This window comes from Phyllobates terribilis, unplaced genomic scaffold, assembly GCF_046119375.1.
Source record: "Phyllobates terribilis strain yellow unplaced genomic scaffold, ASM4611937v1 Scaffold_11__3_contigs__length_659146591, whole genome shotgun sequence".
Classification (NCBI taxonomy): Eukaryota; Metazoa; Chordata; class Amphibia; order Anura; family Dendrobatidae; genus Phyllobates; species Phyllobates terribilis.
The window spans coordinates 306,046,376-306,062,242 of NW_027362771.1; the positions used below are offsets into that span (position 1 = coordinate 306,046,376).

General features: G+C 52.4%; 1 protein-coding gene across 1 annotated transcript in view; it reads left to right on the forward strand.

The window, feature by feature from the left end:
• The first annotated feature begins 2,523 nt into the window (after positions 1-2,523).
• The window catches only part of LOC141165106 (uncharacterized), a 196,685-nt gene continuing 183,341 nt past the window's right edge, over positions 2,524-15,867 (forward strand). The window contains exon 1 of the mRNA XM_073650747.1: positions 2,524-2,616. The gene's annotated coding sequence lies outside the window, so the exon portion shown is untranslated. The remainder of the gene's footprint in view (positions 2,617-15,867) is intronic.

A 15,867-nucleotide genomic window follows, 5' to 3' on the forward strand; every position in this document is an offset into this window, starting at 1 on the left:
GGGCCTCTCACTGGGGTGCTGGGCCTCTCACTGGGGCGCTGGGCCTCTCACTGGGGCGCTGGGTCTCTCACTGGGGCGCTGGGCCTCTCACTGGGCTGCTGGGTCTCTCCCTGGAGCGCTGGGTCTCTCACTGGGGCGCTGGGCCTCTCACTGGGGCGCTGGGTCTCTCACTGGGGCGCTGGGCCTCTCACTGGGGCGCTGGGTCTTTCACTGGGGTGCTGGGTCTCTCACTAGGGCGCTGGGTCTCTCACTGGGGCGCTGGGTCTCTCACTGGGGCGCTGGGCCTCTCACTGGGGCACTGGGTCTTTCACTGGGGTGCTGGGTCTCTCACTAGGGCGCTGGGTCTCTCACTGGGGCGCTGGGTCTCTCACTGGGGCGCTGGGCCTCTCACTGGGGCGCTGGGCCTCTCACTGGGGCGCTGGGTCTCTCACTGGGACGCTGGGTCTCTCACTAGGGTGCTGGGTCTCTCACTGGGACGCTGGGCCTCTCACTGGGGTGCTGGGCCTCTCACTGGGGCGCTGGGTCTCTCACTGGGGCGCTGGGCCTCTCACTGGGGCACTGGGCCTCTCACTGGGGTGCTGGGTCTCTCACTGGGGCGCTGGGTCTCTCACTGGGCTGCTGGGTCTCTCCCTGGAGCGCTGGGTCTCTCACTGGGGCGCTGGGCCTCTCACTGGGGTGCTGGGCCTCTCACTGGGGCGCTGGGCCTCTCACTGGGGCGCTGGGTCTCTCACTGGGGCGCTGGGCCTCTCACTGGGCTGCTGGGTCTCTCCCTGGAGCGCTGGGTCTCTCACTGGGGCGCTGGGCCTCTCACTGGGGCGCTGGGTCTCTCACTGGGGCGCTGGGCCTCTCACTGGGGCGCTGGGTCTTTCACTGGGGTGCTGGGTCTCTCACTAGGGCGCTGGGTCTCTCACTGGGGCGCTGGGTCTCTCACTGGGGCGCTGGGCCTCTCACTGGGGTGCTGGGTCTTTCACTGGGGTGCTGGGTCTCTCACTGGGGCGCTGGGTCTCTCACTGGGGCGCTGGGTCTCTCACTGGGGCGCTGGGCCTCTCACTGGGGCGCTGGGTCTCTCACTGGGGTGCTGGGCCTCTCACTGGGGCGCTGGGCCTCTCACTGGGGTGCTGGGTCTCTCACTGGGGCACTGGGCCTCTCACTGGGGCGCTGGGTCTCTCACTGGGGCGCTGGGTCTTTCACTGGGGTGCTGGGCCTCTCACTGGAGTGCTGGGTCCGTTCACAGACAGGAGATGGCTTTTAGTGCTGGATCGGTCGTGAAGGACACATCACTATTATGATGGAGGGTGACCTGGTGTGCAGCTACCAGTCTGCTAGATCCAATCAGGATCATGGTGATATTTATAAGACACTGCTGCAGCTATATGCCGTATACAAGGGGAGATACAAGGAACCGCATCACACACTTTTATTTACAAATACTGATGTAAAATACTGACCAAAAGGTGTGAACGTGGTTACACTGATTTCTCAGTATGTGGTGAGTTGATCCCCTGTCTCCGTTGGTGGTGCCCACCCCTCTGTTCACTTTTTCCCTCTTAAGGTAAAAGTGCAAGATGTCTCATATTAATGCGAGATCTCACATGATGAATGAAATAAGCTCTGCCTCATCTTTTACAAAACAGTTACCGACCAGTAATCACTCTAATGATGTCTCAGTTCGGTAACTGCTTAGTAAAGGATGACTCCTTAAAGGAGTTGTCTGGTCCAAATCGATAAGTCTATAGTCACTCTGTGTGACTGCAGACTTATGAATCCCCCCAGCTCAGGCACTGTGCTCTGCGGGGATTCGCTGGTTTCTGAGCCGGGACTGGAAGGTATGCATTAGTGATGCATACTCCCGGACAGGGTCGTCTAGTGGGCGTGACCTTGCTCCATACACTTGTGTTAAGCGAGGCCGCACCCCATCTAGAGACACAGCCGACCAGAGGGCGCGGACTCGCCCCATGCAAGTGTATGGAAGCGAGGCCACACCCACTGGCCGGGAGTATGTATAACGCATACATACCCTCCAGTCTTGGGTCAGAAACCGGCAAATCCCTGCAGCGCACAGTGCATGTGCTGGGGGGATTCATACGTCTACTATCACACAGAGTAACTGCAGACTTATTGATTTGGACCGGACAACCCCTTTAAGCAAGTGAAAAGATAATTTCACCAGACTGACGAAGGAGTGTTTTGCTCGTTCATTCGGTGATTAGCATCCTATTTACACCGTGTGATTATCAGGAAACGAACATTCTTGATAATCGTTTAGTAGAAATGCAACTTCAGTAATACAGGGCTGTCATTTGTGAAGTGTCGTTATCAGCATGGTCTGATGCCAATAGCAAACTAATAAATAACTATCCTGTAAAGGCAGTTTCTGATGTGTACAATTTCCAGAAGAGATAAGACCAATACTTTCTGACTAAACAGGTCTCTTTCTTGCTAGGCACTTAAGCCAGTGAAGAAATTAAAGTCAACATTTACTGGCTTAGTAATATCTTGCTCAACCCCTCCTTGTATTCATGCACAATGAATCCTAGCAACCCTACACGGTGTAATGTGCATTTATTGTAGCACTATGTGCTCTGCACACTGAAGTTGGTGTCATTCCATTACCAGGTGAGCCTAGAGATCTGGGGCTACAAAATGAATGAAACTTAAGTTCCTATGTGGCAATTTTTGTTTTGGGTTAATTTTTGCCATCATAAATTAGTTTTTGCCAATATTTTTTGACAAAACACTGCTGTTTCTTTAGAACAACGAAGCCTACGATGATCATGTAATTGTAAGAATCTGACGTTCACTTTTTCTCTGGTGATGGAATCCAATGGTGACACACTTATGTTGTAATAAGTCTGAAAGATTTGTTTAAATTACATCAGAGAAGTTGGAGTCACCAATTGAGAAATGTGAATTGCATAATTTTTATTTTGAATTTGTATGAAACATATCTGTAGACTCTAGACAACCAGGAAAACAGATTGTACTTCACCATGGGTCATGAGCAAAAGAAATCCAGCTACTGTGATCCAATAAAAAAGGCTTTATTCAAGATTCCAAGAAAATAGAACACGGTGCAAGAGCAAAATATGCAATGTGGATCACTTATGATCCTTCTTCATGGCATGAAAAAGGATCATCAGTGATCCGAAATGTGGTGCATATTTTGCTCTTGTGTTATGCTCTCCTTCTGTGGAATTTTGAATAAAGCCTTTTTTGGATCACGGGAGCTGGATTTCCTTTGCACCTGCTGTTGAGTCAGCTTGACGTTTCTCTTTTTGATTCACCATGGGTCATATCCCATGAATGGTTCCAAGTCTATGTGCACCATTTGTAGTAAATAATTATTAGTAATGAGATGTAGAATACATTCTAGAATGTTTTGATAAAAAGAGGTTGCTGTTAATTTTTCTTCAGAAGTGCCTTTTATTCGACAAATGACTGCTCACAAGAATGGGTTCAATGGTAATCAGTAGTGTTGAGCGAGCACTAAAATGCTCGGGTGCTCGAAGCTCGGGCCGAGCTCACTGTGATACTCGGGTGCTCGACCCGATCAACGAGCCCAATGTTAGTCTATGGGAGACCCGAGCATTTTAGCGGCGGCACCCCCGGCAGTCTGTAGAAAGCCTAAAAAGTGCCCAAAACGATAGTGATAGTGCTCAAAAGACATGGGGACAGCATGGGCATCGCCCCAGGAAGCATTTCTGACCCCCAGGTCACTGCTGTCAACAACGTGGTCAGAGGTATTAAGCCACTTTTACGGGCTCACAATAAAACGTTCAAAAACGAAACTGAAACGGTTTTCCTGTGAAATATGTTAAGGAACTTCCTTTCCAGGGTAAAGACTTGTGTATAAGGTAAAATAAATAACCAAAAACAAAAATACTCCTCCACACCTTGGGCTATGTTCACAAGTAGCATTTTTTATGCGTTTTTGCACTTTTGTATTGCTTTCAACCGTGACAAATGCATTCACCGGGAAATGTCATTTTAACATTTTACAATCTTATCTGGCCATGTGCTGTGTAGTGTTGAGCCACCCCCGTAGTGTTCGGGTTCGGTTCGGTTCGTCGAATACCGGGATGTTCGAGGAACTGTTCGTCGAACACCTTAGAACAGGGTTCCCCAACTCCAGTCCTCAAGGCCCACCAACAGGTCATGTTTTCAGGATTTCCTTAGTATTGCACAGGTGATGGAATTATTGCCTGTGCAGGTGATGCAATTATCACCTGTGTAATACTAAGGAAATCCTGAAAACATGACCTGTTGGTGGGCCTTGAGGACTGGAGTTGGGGAACCCTGCCTTAGAACACAGTCGAACACCGTCGAACACCGTTAAAACCAATGGCAGGCAAACAAAAACACATAGAAACACATAGAAAACACCTTCAAAGGTGTCCAAAGGCTGACAAACTGCTCAGAAGACACTCAGAAGCCGCTGCTGAATTGAAGACACTCAATTCAGCAGCGGCATACACCGGTACCCGACAATTTAGACAAGAAGGAATAGAGCATCACACATAGATTAGATAGATAGAAACATGTCAGTCACATATATAAGAAGTACAGTGACAGTGTTGCTTACTGTACTTGTCATTTAGTGTTAAAGGATTTATTAAAAAAAATATTAGTGTTTTCTTGCACCGTCTCTTTAAAAAAGCCGGCCGGCAATTCAGCAGCGGTACCTGACAATTTATAACAGAAAGAATAGAGCATCACACATAGATTAGATAGATAGAAACATGTCAGTCACATTTATAAGAAGTACAGTGACAGTGTTGATTACTGTACTTGTCATTTAGTGTTAAAATAAAGGATTTATTAAAAAAAAAAATTGGCGTGGGGTTCCCCTTAATTTTAGTCTCTAGCGGAGGTTAAGCAGACGGCTGGGGCAGATGTTTGAAGCCTGGGAAGGGGGTAATACCCACGGAGCTTCCCATGCTACTAATATGAGCCCCCATCTGAATACCTAGCCTTTACTAGCTATTAAAATGTGGGGCCCCAAAAAAAAGACGTGGGGTCCCCCCTATTTTAATAGCTAGCAAAGGCTAGGCAGACAGCTGGGGGCTGATATTAATAGCCCAGGAAGGGTGCCATGAATATTGGCCCCCTCCCAGGCTAGAAACACCAGCCGTCAGCCGCCCCAGAAATGGCGCATCCATAGGATGTGCCAATTCTGGCACTTAGCCTCGCTCTTCCCACTGCCCTGTAGCGGTGGCAGTGGGGTAATAGGGCTGGGGTTGATGTCAGCTTATAATGCCAGCTGACATCAAGCCCAGGTTAGTAATGGAGAGGCGTCTATAAGACACCCCCATTACTAACCCCATAGTCAAAGTTACAAAAAAACACAAACACCCAGAATAAAGTCCTTTAATTGAAATAAAGACACAATTCTTTATTGTTCTAAATTAAACCATACTTACCATCACGCCCATTCCAGCTGAAGCCAACGATCTCCTTCAATAAAAGTAAAATAATAAAGCAACATCATCCTTACCTTTCCATGGTTCCCACGACAGCTTCAGCTCTGCTACATTCACATGACAGGCTGGACCGCAGCAGAACGCTGCCATCCAGCTTGCCATGCGGCAGACACTGAGAAGCGCAGGCATGCTTGCGCTCCTCAGTGTCTGGCTGTGACGGCATCCAGATGAGCCGAGTTCATGTCCAAGGAACTCAGCTCACCTCATGCACTTCACTGACAGCTTGGGAAAATTCTCAGCGCTTGAGCAGGAGAATTCTCCCACGCTGGGATGGCATTCAGATGACAGGCTGGATCACAGCTGAGCGCTGCCATCCAGCTTGTCATCCTTCAGAGACACTGCAGAGCACAAGCATGCCTGCGCTCTGCAGTGTCTATGAATGATGGCATGCTGGATGGCAGCGCTCAGCTGCCATCCAGCCTGTCATCTCAATGCCATCCCAGCGTGGGAGAATTCTCCTGCTCAAGCGCTGAGAATTTTCCCACGCTGTCAGTGACGTGCATGAGGTGAGCTGAGTTCATTGGACAAGAACTCTGCTCATCTGGATGCCGTCACAGCCAGACACTGAGGAGTGCAAGCATGCCTGCGCTTCTCAGTGTCTGCCGCATGGCAAGCTGGATGGCAGTGTTCTGCTGCGGTCCAGCCTGTCATGTGAATGTAGCAGAGCTGAAGCTGTCGTGGGAGCCGTGGAAAGGTAAGGATGATGTTGCTTTATTATTTTACTTTTATTGCAGGAGATCGTTGGCTTCAGCTGGAATGGGCATGATGGTAAGTATGGTTTAATTTAGAACAATAAAGAATTGTGTCTTTATTTCAATTAAAGGACTTTATTTTTTTTTGTAACTTTGACTATGGGGTTAGTAATGGGGGTGTCTTATAGACGCCTCTCCATTACTAACCTGGGCTTGATGTCAGCTGGCATTATAAGCTGACATCAACCCCAGCCCTATTACCCCACTGCCACCACTACAGGGCAGTGGGAAGAGCGAGGCTAAGTACCAGAATTGGCACATCCTATGGATGTGCCATTTCTGGGGCAACTGACGGCTGGTGTTTCTGTGACACCCCAGGGGTCTGGTTGCCACAGTGATAGAGATATTACGTCTGAGAGCAGGTGGGAGGTCTCTTGGTCAGGGATCCTATGCATGCCACACCTCCTGCCCAGTCCTGGGAGGGGAAGAACTTCCCCTATATAAACCTAGGGCTGAGGCAGGGTTGGTGAGTAGAGAAGAGGTAGAGAAGAGAAGCAGCATAGGAAGAAACTACAGGAGCTCTGTAGGAGCAGTGCAACAAGGAGTCAGGGGCTGGCAGCTGCAGAGCTCGCCCTGACTGAGAAGATTTCTCACCGGACCCGGAGTCCTAGGCTGTGGGGACTAACTTCTATCCAGCAGCAGAAACCGACCGGCAGGGGATTGCAGGTCCTCTGGCCCAGAAACCCGAAGGCACGGTCACACGCGTGGGACCAGCACCGCCGTCGTGGAGCGGAAGCTACTAGAAGGCCCCGAGTCACCGGCCATACGGGTGAGCACCACACGGTACACTCAGGGACGTGGGCTACTTATACCCGCCTCTAGCAAGGTAGCCAGAAGAGTACAGTCAGTTTGGGAGGCCTACAACTCCGCCTGGCCAGGGGAGATCCCATCTGCTCAAGGACTGACCAGGCCCCAATCGCTAGCCAGTACTCCGGGAGGGTCTATCTTTGTCACCAGTAAAGACCCTGAACTACACCGTACCATCTCCGAGTGGTTCCTGCTACCCCCATCGTCCACGTCGGCTGCCCTGAGGCCATACCCCTCCCGTTGGGGGTTATGCTATCACGCTGCACAATCCTACCACCGGCCTCAGCGGTCTGCCCTGCAGCAGCAGCTCCTTAGCTGTACTCAACGGGTGGCGTAGTCGTCCAACATCTACCGCTGATACAGCGCCACTTAGTCTGACTCCCTGGGCACGGACCGGATCATCGCCACGAGACTACAACCCTCAAGAGATCCGGCTCCGGGTAAGCTCCCGCGTGCGCAACGCAGCGCGACACAGGCCCAGGGGCGCGTCATTTCTAGCCTGGGAGGGGGCCAATATTCATGGCACCCTTCCTGGGCTATTAATATCAGCTGTCTGCCTAGCCTTTGCTAGCTATTAAAATAGGGGGGACCCCACGTCATTTTTTTTGGGGTCCCCCATTTTAATAGCTAGTAAAGGGTAGGTAATCAGCTGGGGGCTGATATTAGTAGCCTGGGAAGCTCCGTGGGTACTACCCCCTTCCCAGGCTTCAAACATCTGCCCCAGCCGTCTGCTTAACCTCCGCTAGAGACTAAAATTACGGGGAACCCCACGCCAAATTTTTTTTTTAATAAATCCTTTATTTTAACACTAAATGACAAGTACAGTAATCAACACCATCACTGTACTTCTTATATATGTGACTGACATGTTTCTATCTATCTAATCTATGTGTGATGCTCTATTCTTTCTGTTATATATTGCCGGGTACCGCTGCTGAATTGCCGGCCGGCTTTTTTAAAGAGACGGTGCATGAAAACACTAATATTTTTTTTAATAAATCCTTTACACTAAATGACAAGTACAGTAACCAACACTGTCACTGTACTTCTTATATATGTGACTGACATGTTTCTATCTATATAATCTATGTGTGAAGCTCTATTCTTTCGGTTCTAAATTGTCGGGTACCAGTGTATGCCGCTGCTGAATTGCTGGCTTTTCATGTTTCACTGTGAGCACTGTTCCCATCGATTTGGGCAACCACTGTAATGCCACAACCACCATGGCTGTGGCATTACAGTGAGTGGCAGACAATCCCTGTGTAACATACCTGGCGGCGTCCTTGCATGGTGGTCCATCTCCCACAGTGCAAGAGCGCGCACTTGATCTCCAGTCCAGAATGTCTCTCTGGCTTACCTCCATGCTGTCTGTTTGTGTCTGTTTCTGCTGCTTAAGGGCGGCGCCCGATCACTTCCTGCTTTTTGTACCTGCTGTGGGTCACACCCCTTGTGCGTCCTCAGCCTATTGCTGTCTGTCACCTGGTATATAGCTCAGCTGCTCCCATCTATCCCTGCCTGAGCATAGTGTTTCATTCAGTGTGTGCTTGCACTCTGAAAGTGCCAGGTCCCGTTCTGTGTTCTCTTCTGCCTTTCCTGGAGGCTGTATTTCCAGGCCTGTCTGAACACGCTCCTAGCCTGTTCCTCCCGCCTTCTAGGGGCCGTTTACCTAGACCCGCTCCTGTATCTTGTCTGTCCTGTCTGAACACGCTCCTAGCCTGTTCCTCCCGCCTTCTAGGGGCCGATTACCTAGACCCGCTCCTGTATCTTGTCTGTCCTGTCTGAACACGCTCCTTGCCTGTTCGTCCCGCCTCTCTGGGGGCCGTATTCCCAGACCCGCTCCTGTATCCCTCTGCAGTGTTGGTCTCCTCCGTACACTCAGTTCCAGTCTGAACTCTCTCCTATCCTTTACCTGTTTTGCCTCTATGTCCGATGTCCGTTCCCTTCCTTTTTCTGCAGAGTCTGAACTCGTACCTAACTCCTGCTTGTTGTCTCTGTACTCCCGTTTGTGAGTTTGTGGTCCACTCGCTACTTCACTGCAAGTACCCTGTGGGTATCTGGCTCTGCCTTTCTCCTCCTGTCTGTTCCGTGTGAACAGAGCCCTGTCCCCCCTGCTCTGCCTTGCTCACCGCTCCGGCGGTTCTAGCCTGCTCTGACTCCTTTGCCCACTGCTCTGGTGGTTCTAGCCTGCTCTGACTCCTTTGCTCACCGCTCCGGCGGTTCTAGCCTGCTCTGACTCCTTTGCTCACCGCTCCGGCGGTTCTAGCCTGCTCTGACTCCTTTGCTCACCGCTCCGGCAGTTCTTGCCTGCTCTGACTCCTTTGCTCACCGCTCCAGCGGTTCTAGCCTGCTCTGACTCCTTTGCTCGCTGCTCCGGCAGCCTTGCTCCGCTCTGACCCTTTTGCTCACTGCTCCGGCAGTCTCGCTCCGCTCTTATCCTTTTGCTCACTGCTCCGGCAGTCTTGCTCCACTCTTGCTCACCGCTCCAGGCGGCCTCGTCCTGCTTTACTCTTGCTCACTGCTCCGGCAGTCTCGCTCAGCTCTGACCCTTTGCTCACCGCTCCTGGCGGCCTTGTCCTGCTCTACTCATGCTCACCGCTCCAGGCGGTCTTGTCCTGCCCTGTTCTCGCTCACCTCTCTGGGCGGCCTCACTCTGCTGTGTTTGTCCGCCACATCTGTGGTTCTGTTCCTGAGTCCCAGTGTGTACTGGGTCCTATCCCGCCAGTGTCCCTACCTGCTAGTGCCTCCCTGTCTGCACTCTAGCTGTGCTTGCCTGTACCCCTCTGCCTGTATTGTTCCTGAGTCCCAGTGTGTACTGGGTCCTATCCCGCCTGTGTTCCTACCTGCTAGTGCCTCCCTGTCTGCACTCTAGCTGTGCTTTCCTGTACCCCCCTGCCTGCATACCCGCCTGCCTGCATACCAGTCGTGCCTGCCTATACCCACCAGTCTGTGCGCCAGCCTAACCAGTCTGTTCCTGTATTCCCCTGTGTGGGTCAACAGCCGTGTCCGGGGTCTGTCCTGGAGTAGCACCTGGTCCCTCTGCTCGGTTCCTCCTTGGTGCACTGGCGTCGTATGCCGTCGTGCGACCCTGGTCGGATCGGGTGAATACCTAGTTACGCCCCTCCAGGCATTCACTCTCCGGCACGGTCCAGTGGAATCACTACAATCACACGCACACGCCGCTCAGCCCGGGCGTGTGCATTACAACATGCTCAGGCCATGGTTCCCGTTGAGCCCCACGGCCTTCGCTCTCTGAGAAGTTTTCCAGCGAATACATGCATTAAAATAAATAAATAAAAAAAAATTTTTCTTAGCTAGTTCCAGGCGAATTACGCACCCGTCCAGATGGATCTATCTGCTCTCGTTCCTGCGGATCCGCTACGTTACTATGGGGATCCAAGACAAAGTCGTGCATTTGTGGAGCAATGCATGCTACACTTCAAGTTCTACCCTCTATGTTTTCCCACCGATCGGGTTAAGGTGGCATTCATTATGTCTTACCTGGCGGGTGATGCCTTGGAATGGATCAACCCCCTATATGAAACACAGGATCCGATCCTCCTGGACCTAATGGCCTTCCTGGTGGCCTTTCTAATGGTCTTTGATGATCCTAACCCGGAGGCTCCTGCTGAAGCTTCACTTCCCAATATCCCGGAGCAACCCCGATGGGTAATGTGTGTGGGTAGCGCAATAGTCCTCCAGCCCAATGAGACTACTGCCCACCCAGAATCCTCACAGGGTGATTACGCTTTCCGGAATACTTCTCCCAACCTCAAGAGGCAGTCCAGACGTGCTAGACGTAGAGGCAAGCCGTCACGCCAGGGTCTGTCCTCCCTGAGACCTCCTGACCCCAACCTTGAAGTCCCTACTGAAGCTTCATCTCCCTGTATCCCGGAGAAGCCCCAACGGGTAATGTGCGTGGGTAGTGCACCGGTTCTCCTGCCCGAAGAGACTTCTGCCCATCCAGACTCCACACAGGAGAACTTCCTGCACCCGGCATCAGATGCTTCACCCACTTTAACCAGTGTGCATGTCCAAGGATGCTCCAAAGCTGTGGTTACCTCAGAGTCTGTGCACCTCTACTACCTGGCGGAGGACCCCCTGTTGCCTCCTGAATCCTCCGGGATACCACTCGATGACAAATGGAGAGAGACTTCTCTACACCCGGTACTCGATACTTTGTCCGCTTCGTCCTGTGAGCCTGACAATGGGTACCCCAAAGTGGTAGTTACCCCCGAGTCTCTACACCCCTCCGACCAGGCGGAGGACCTCCAGTTGTCTCCAGAACCCTTCGGGGTGCTACCTGGTAGCGGAAGGACAGAGACCCTCCTATACTCTGTACCTGATACCTCACTCGCTTCGTCCAGTGAGTCCAACCTAGTGTACTCCGAAGCAGAGGTTACTCCCGAGTCTCTACACCCCTCCGACCAGGCGGAGGACCTCCAGTTGTCTCCAGAACCCTTCGGGGTGCCACCTGGTGGTGAATGGTCAGAGACTTTCCTATATCCTGGATCTGATACCTCCCTTGCTTCGACCAGTGAGTCCGACCTTGTGTACTCTGAAGCAGAGGTTACCCATGAGTCTCTACACCCCTCTGACCAGGCGGAGGACCTCCAGTTGTCTCCAGAACCCTTCGGGGTGCCACCTGGTGGTGAATGGACAGAGACTTTCCTATATCCTGGATCTGATACCTCGCTTGCTTCGTTCAGTGAGTTCGACCTAGTGTACTCTGAAGCAGAGGTTACCCATGAGTCTCTACACTCCTCTGACCAGGCGGAGGACCTCCAGTTGTCTCCAGAACCCTTTGGGGTGCCACCTGGTGGTGAATGGACAGAGACTTTCCTATACTCGGTACCCGATACCTCGCCTGCTTCCTCCAGTGAGTCCGACCTAGTGTACTCTGAAGCAGATGTTTTCTCTGAGCCTCTGCACTCTTCTGACCCGGCGGAGGACCTCCAGTTGTTTCCTGAATTCTCCGGGGTACCACCAGATAACAAAGAGACAGTGACTTTTCCTCATTATGTACCTGATAACCCGTCTATTTCTTCCTGTGAGCTTGACAAGATGTACCTCGAAGCAGAGATTACCCCCAAGTCTCTGTCCCCCTCCAACCCGGTGAAGGACTTCCAGTTGTCTCCTGTACCCTCTGGGGTGCCACCTGAAAATATGTGGAGAGAGACTTCCTTGTGTGCTGTTCCTGGTACTCCACCCGTTTCGTCTGTTGCTGAGGATGGCTGGATAGGAGGTAGCATCCTAGCTAACCAGATGAGATCAGTTTTTCCTGTGGACAGTGGAAGTGATCTCCTTGAAGTGAACGACTGGTCCTCGAATTCCCTGCGGAAGATTCTGGCAGGCCTGAAGAAGAGGGGGCGTAAGGGGGGGGGTACTGTAACATACCTGGCGGCGTCCTTGCATGGTGGTCCATCTCCCACAGTGCAAGAGCGCGCACTTGATCTCCAGTTCAGAATGTCTCTCTGGCTTACCTCCATGCTGTCTGTTTGTGTCTGTTTCTGCTGCTTAAGGGCGGCGCCCGATCACTTCCTGCTTTTTGTACCTGCTGTGGGTCACACCCCTTGTGCGTCCTCAGCCTATTGCTGTCTGTCACCTGGTATATAGCTCAGCTGCTCCCATCTATCCCTGCCTGAGCATAGTGTTTCATTCAGTGTGTGCTTGCACTCTGAAAGTGCCAGGTCCCGTTCTGTGTTCTCTTCTGCCTTTCCTGGAGGCTGTATTTCCAGGCCTGTCTGAACACGCTCCTAGCCTGTTCCTCCCGCCTTCTAGGGGCCGTTTACCTAGACCCGCTCCTGTATCTTGTCTGTCCTGTCTGAACACGCTCCTAGCCTGTTCCTCCCGCCTTCTAGGGGCCGATTACCTAGACCCGCTCCTGTATCTTGTCTGTCCTGTCTGAACACGCTCCTTGCCTGTTCGTCCCGCCTCTCTGGGGGCCGTATTCCCAGACCCGCTCCTGTATCCCTCTGCAGTGTTGGTCTCCTCCGTACACTCAGTTCCAGTCTGAACTCTCTCCTATCCTTTACCTGTTTTGCCTCTATGTCCGATGTCCGTTCCCTTCCTTTTTCTGCAGAGTCTGAACTCGTACCTAACTCCTGCTTGTTGTCTCTGTACTCCCGTTTGTGAGTTTGTGGTCCACTCGCTACTTCACTGCAAGTACCCTGTGGGTATCTGGCTCTGCCTTTCTCCTCCTGTCTGTTCCGTGTGAACAGAGCCCTGTCCCCCCTGCTCTGCCTTGCTCACCGCTCCGGCGGTTCTAGCCTGCTCTGACTCCTTTGCCCACTGCTCTGGTGGTTCTAGCCTGCTCTGACTCCTTTGCTCACCGCTCCGGCGGTTCTAGCCTGCTCTGACTCCTTTGCTCACCGCTCCGGCGGTTCTAGCCTGCTCTGACTCCTTTGCTCACCGCTCCGGCAGTTCTTGCCTGCTCTGACTCCTTTGCTCACCGCTCCGGCGGTTCTAGCCTGCTCTGACTCCTTTGCTCGCTGCTCCGGCAGCCTTGCTCCGCTCTGACCCTTTTGCTCACTGCTCCGGCAGTCTCGCTCCGCTCTTATCCTTTTGCTCACTGCTCCGGCAGTCTTGCTCCACTCTTGCTCACCGCTCCAGGCGGCCTCGTCCTGCTTTACTCTTGCTCACTGCTCCGGCAGTCTCGCTCAGCTCTGACCCTTTGCTCACCGCTCCTGGCGGCCTTGTCCTGCTCTACTCATGCTCACCGCTCCAGGCGGTCTTGTCCTGCCCTGTTCTCGCTCACCTCTCTGGGCGGCCTCACTCTGCTGTGTTTGTCCGCCACATCTGTGGTTCTGTTCCTGAGTCCCAGTGTGTACTGGGTCCTATCCCGCCAGTGTCCCTACCTGCTAGTGCCTCCCTGTCTGCACTCTAGCTGTGCTTGCCTGTACCCCTCTGCCTGTATTGTTCCTGAGTCCCAGTGTGTACTGGGTCCTATCCCGCCTGTGTTCCTACCTGCTAGTGCCTCCCTGTCTGCACTCTAGCTGTGCTTTCCTGTACCCCCCTGCCTGCATACCCGCCTGCCTGCATACCAGTCGTGCCTGCCTATACCCACCAGTCTGTGCGCCAGCCTAACCAGTCTGTTCCTGTATTCCCCTGTGTGGGTCAACAGTCGTGTCCGGGGTCTGTCCTGGAGTAGCACCTGGTCCCTCTGCTCGGTTCCTCCTTGGTGCACTGGCGTCGTATGCCGTCGTGCGACCCTGGTCGGATCGGGTGAATACCTAGTTACGCCCCTCCAGGCATTCACTCTCCGGCACGGTCCAGTGGAATCACTACAATCACACGCACACGCCGCTCAGCCCGGGCGTGTGCATTACACCCTGCATGATTGGTGCTCTAAATAGCGCCAGACATGCAGGACACGCTTTTGGTGCACGAACAGTTATCGAACATAACCTCGAACAGCCGAATTTTTTGCAAATCGTTCGCGTTCATTGAACTACTCGAACACCGCCCAAAACAGCTCGAATTTGAGATTGGCGAACAGTTCTAGTCGAACACCGCTCATCTCTAGTGCTGTGTGACACATACATACAGTGCTGAAAAGACATGGGAACAGCATGGGGAAGACCCCTGGAAGCATCTCTGATACCCAGGTCACTGCCTAAAAGTGTGCCCATCAGAACTGATTTTTGCCGCATCAGAAGATGCAGACTTACAACTATCCCCGTGCAAGTCCTTGTCCCAGGGCAGTGTTCAATTGTACCTCCCCCATTCCTTGCAATGCAAGCGCAAGTATGCAGCCTGCCACCCGCCCACCCCCAGGCTGCAATACCATACTGCTAGCTTGCACTTGAAATGGGACTTTTAGTTTGGAGGAGGCCGAAGCTGGCCACTACCTCATGGCTGCTTTGGTAGCGAGGTATCCATACTCAGTCCCCAGCCGCCCGGCGGACTGGTGTCCACGCTCGGTCCCCAGCCTCCAGGGGGCGGCCGGGTGTCCTTACTCGGTCCTCAGCCGCCCTGCGGCCGGGTGTCCACACACGGTCCCCAGCCGCCTGGGGGCGGCTGGGTGTCCATAAACGGTCCCCAGCCTCCTCTATTTCTCCTTGGAAGTTCCCCCACACTTTTCTTAGCCTGGCCTGCTTTAGGGCAGCATTGGATGAGCCCACCAGAGAACCAGACTCCTCCGGAGGGCCCTGGCTTCTCCATCAGGGGAGTTGAGAGTGCCAAGGTGAGGAACATGATGATGATGATAGAAGTTAGCGTCTGCTTTGTTTTCTTGGAATGCAAGCGCATGTATGTAGTAGCGGCTAGGCCTGAGGTGGTCAGCGTTTCGGCGCATATCCTACCTCCTCCGAGGATTGCTGGATGTTTTCCTGCTACTATCCCAGTTCTATGACTCTCATTAAAACAAAGCTTCAGGTGATGAATGATGGATGAGGTGGTGGCAAAGGAGAAAGAGCAGGAGGAACAGGGACCATTCACATCAATATCAGGCCAGTCAACCACACATGTCTTGTAGGATATGTTCCTGTACCAAAAGGAGCTGTTTGGCTACACAGTTATAGGGCATACAGTGAGTGCAATGCCTACCAAAAATTTTGCAGCACTCCAATGCCCTTTGGAAGTGACATGGAGGTCAGAGGGCCTTAACTAAACCATTTTTTCCATTTATAGCAACTGGGTCTCCTGTGCACTGTTGGCCTAAGCAGTGAATGGAAGGCTTTCCAAAAATTATGAGGAACTGCAATGCCACTTGAAACAGACGTGGATTACAGCATACTAAAAACCTTCTACCCATTATTGGGGAGTGGGTCTCCCTTAGTGTTCTCCTATGCATTGAAAAGCAAAAGCTGACTAAAATTAGGAGGAAATGC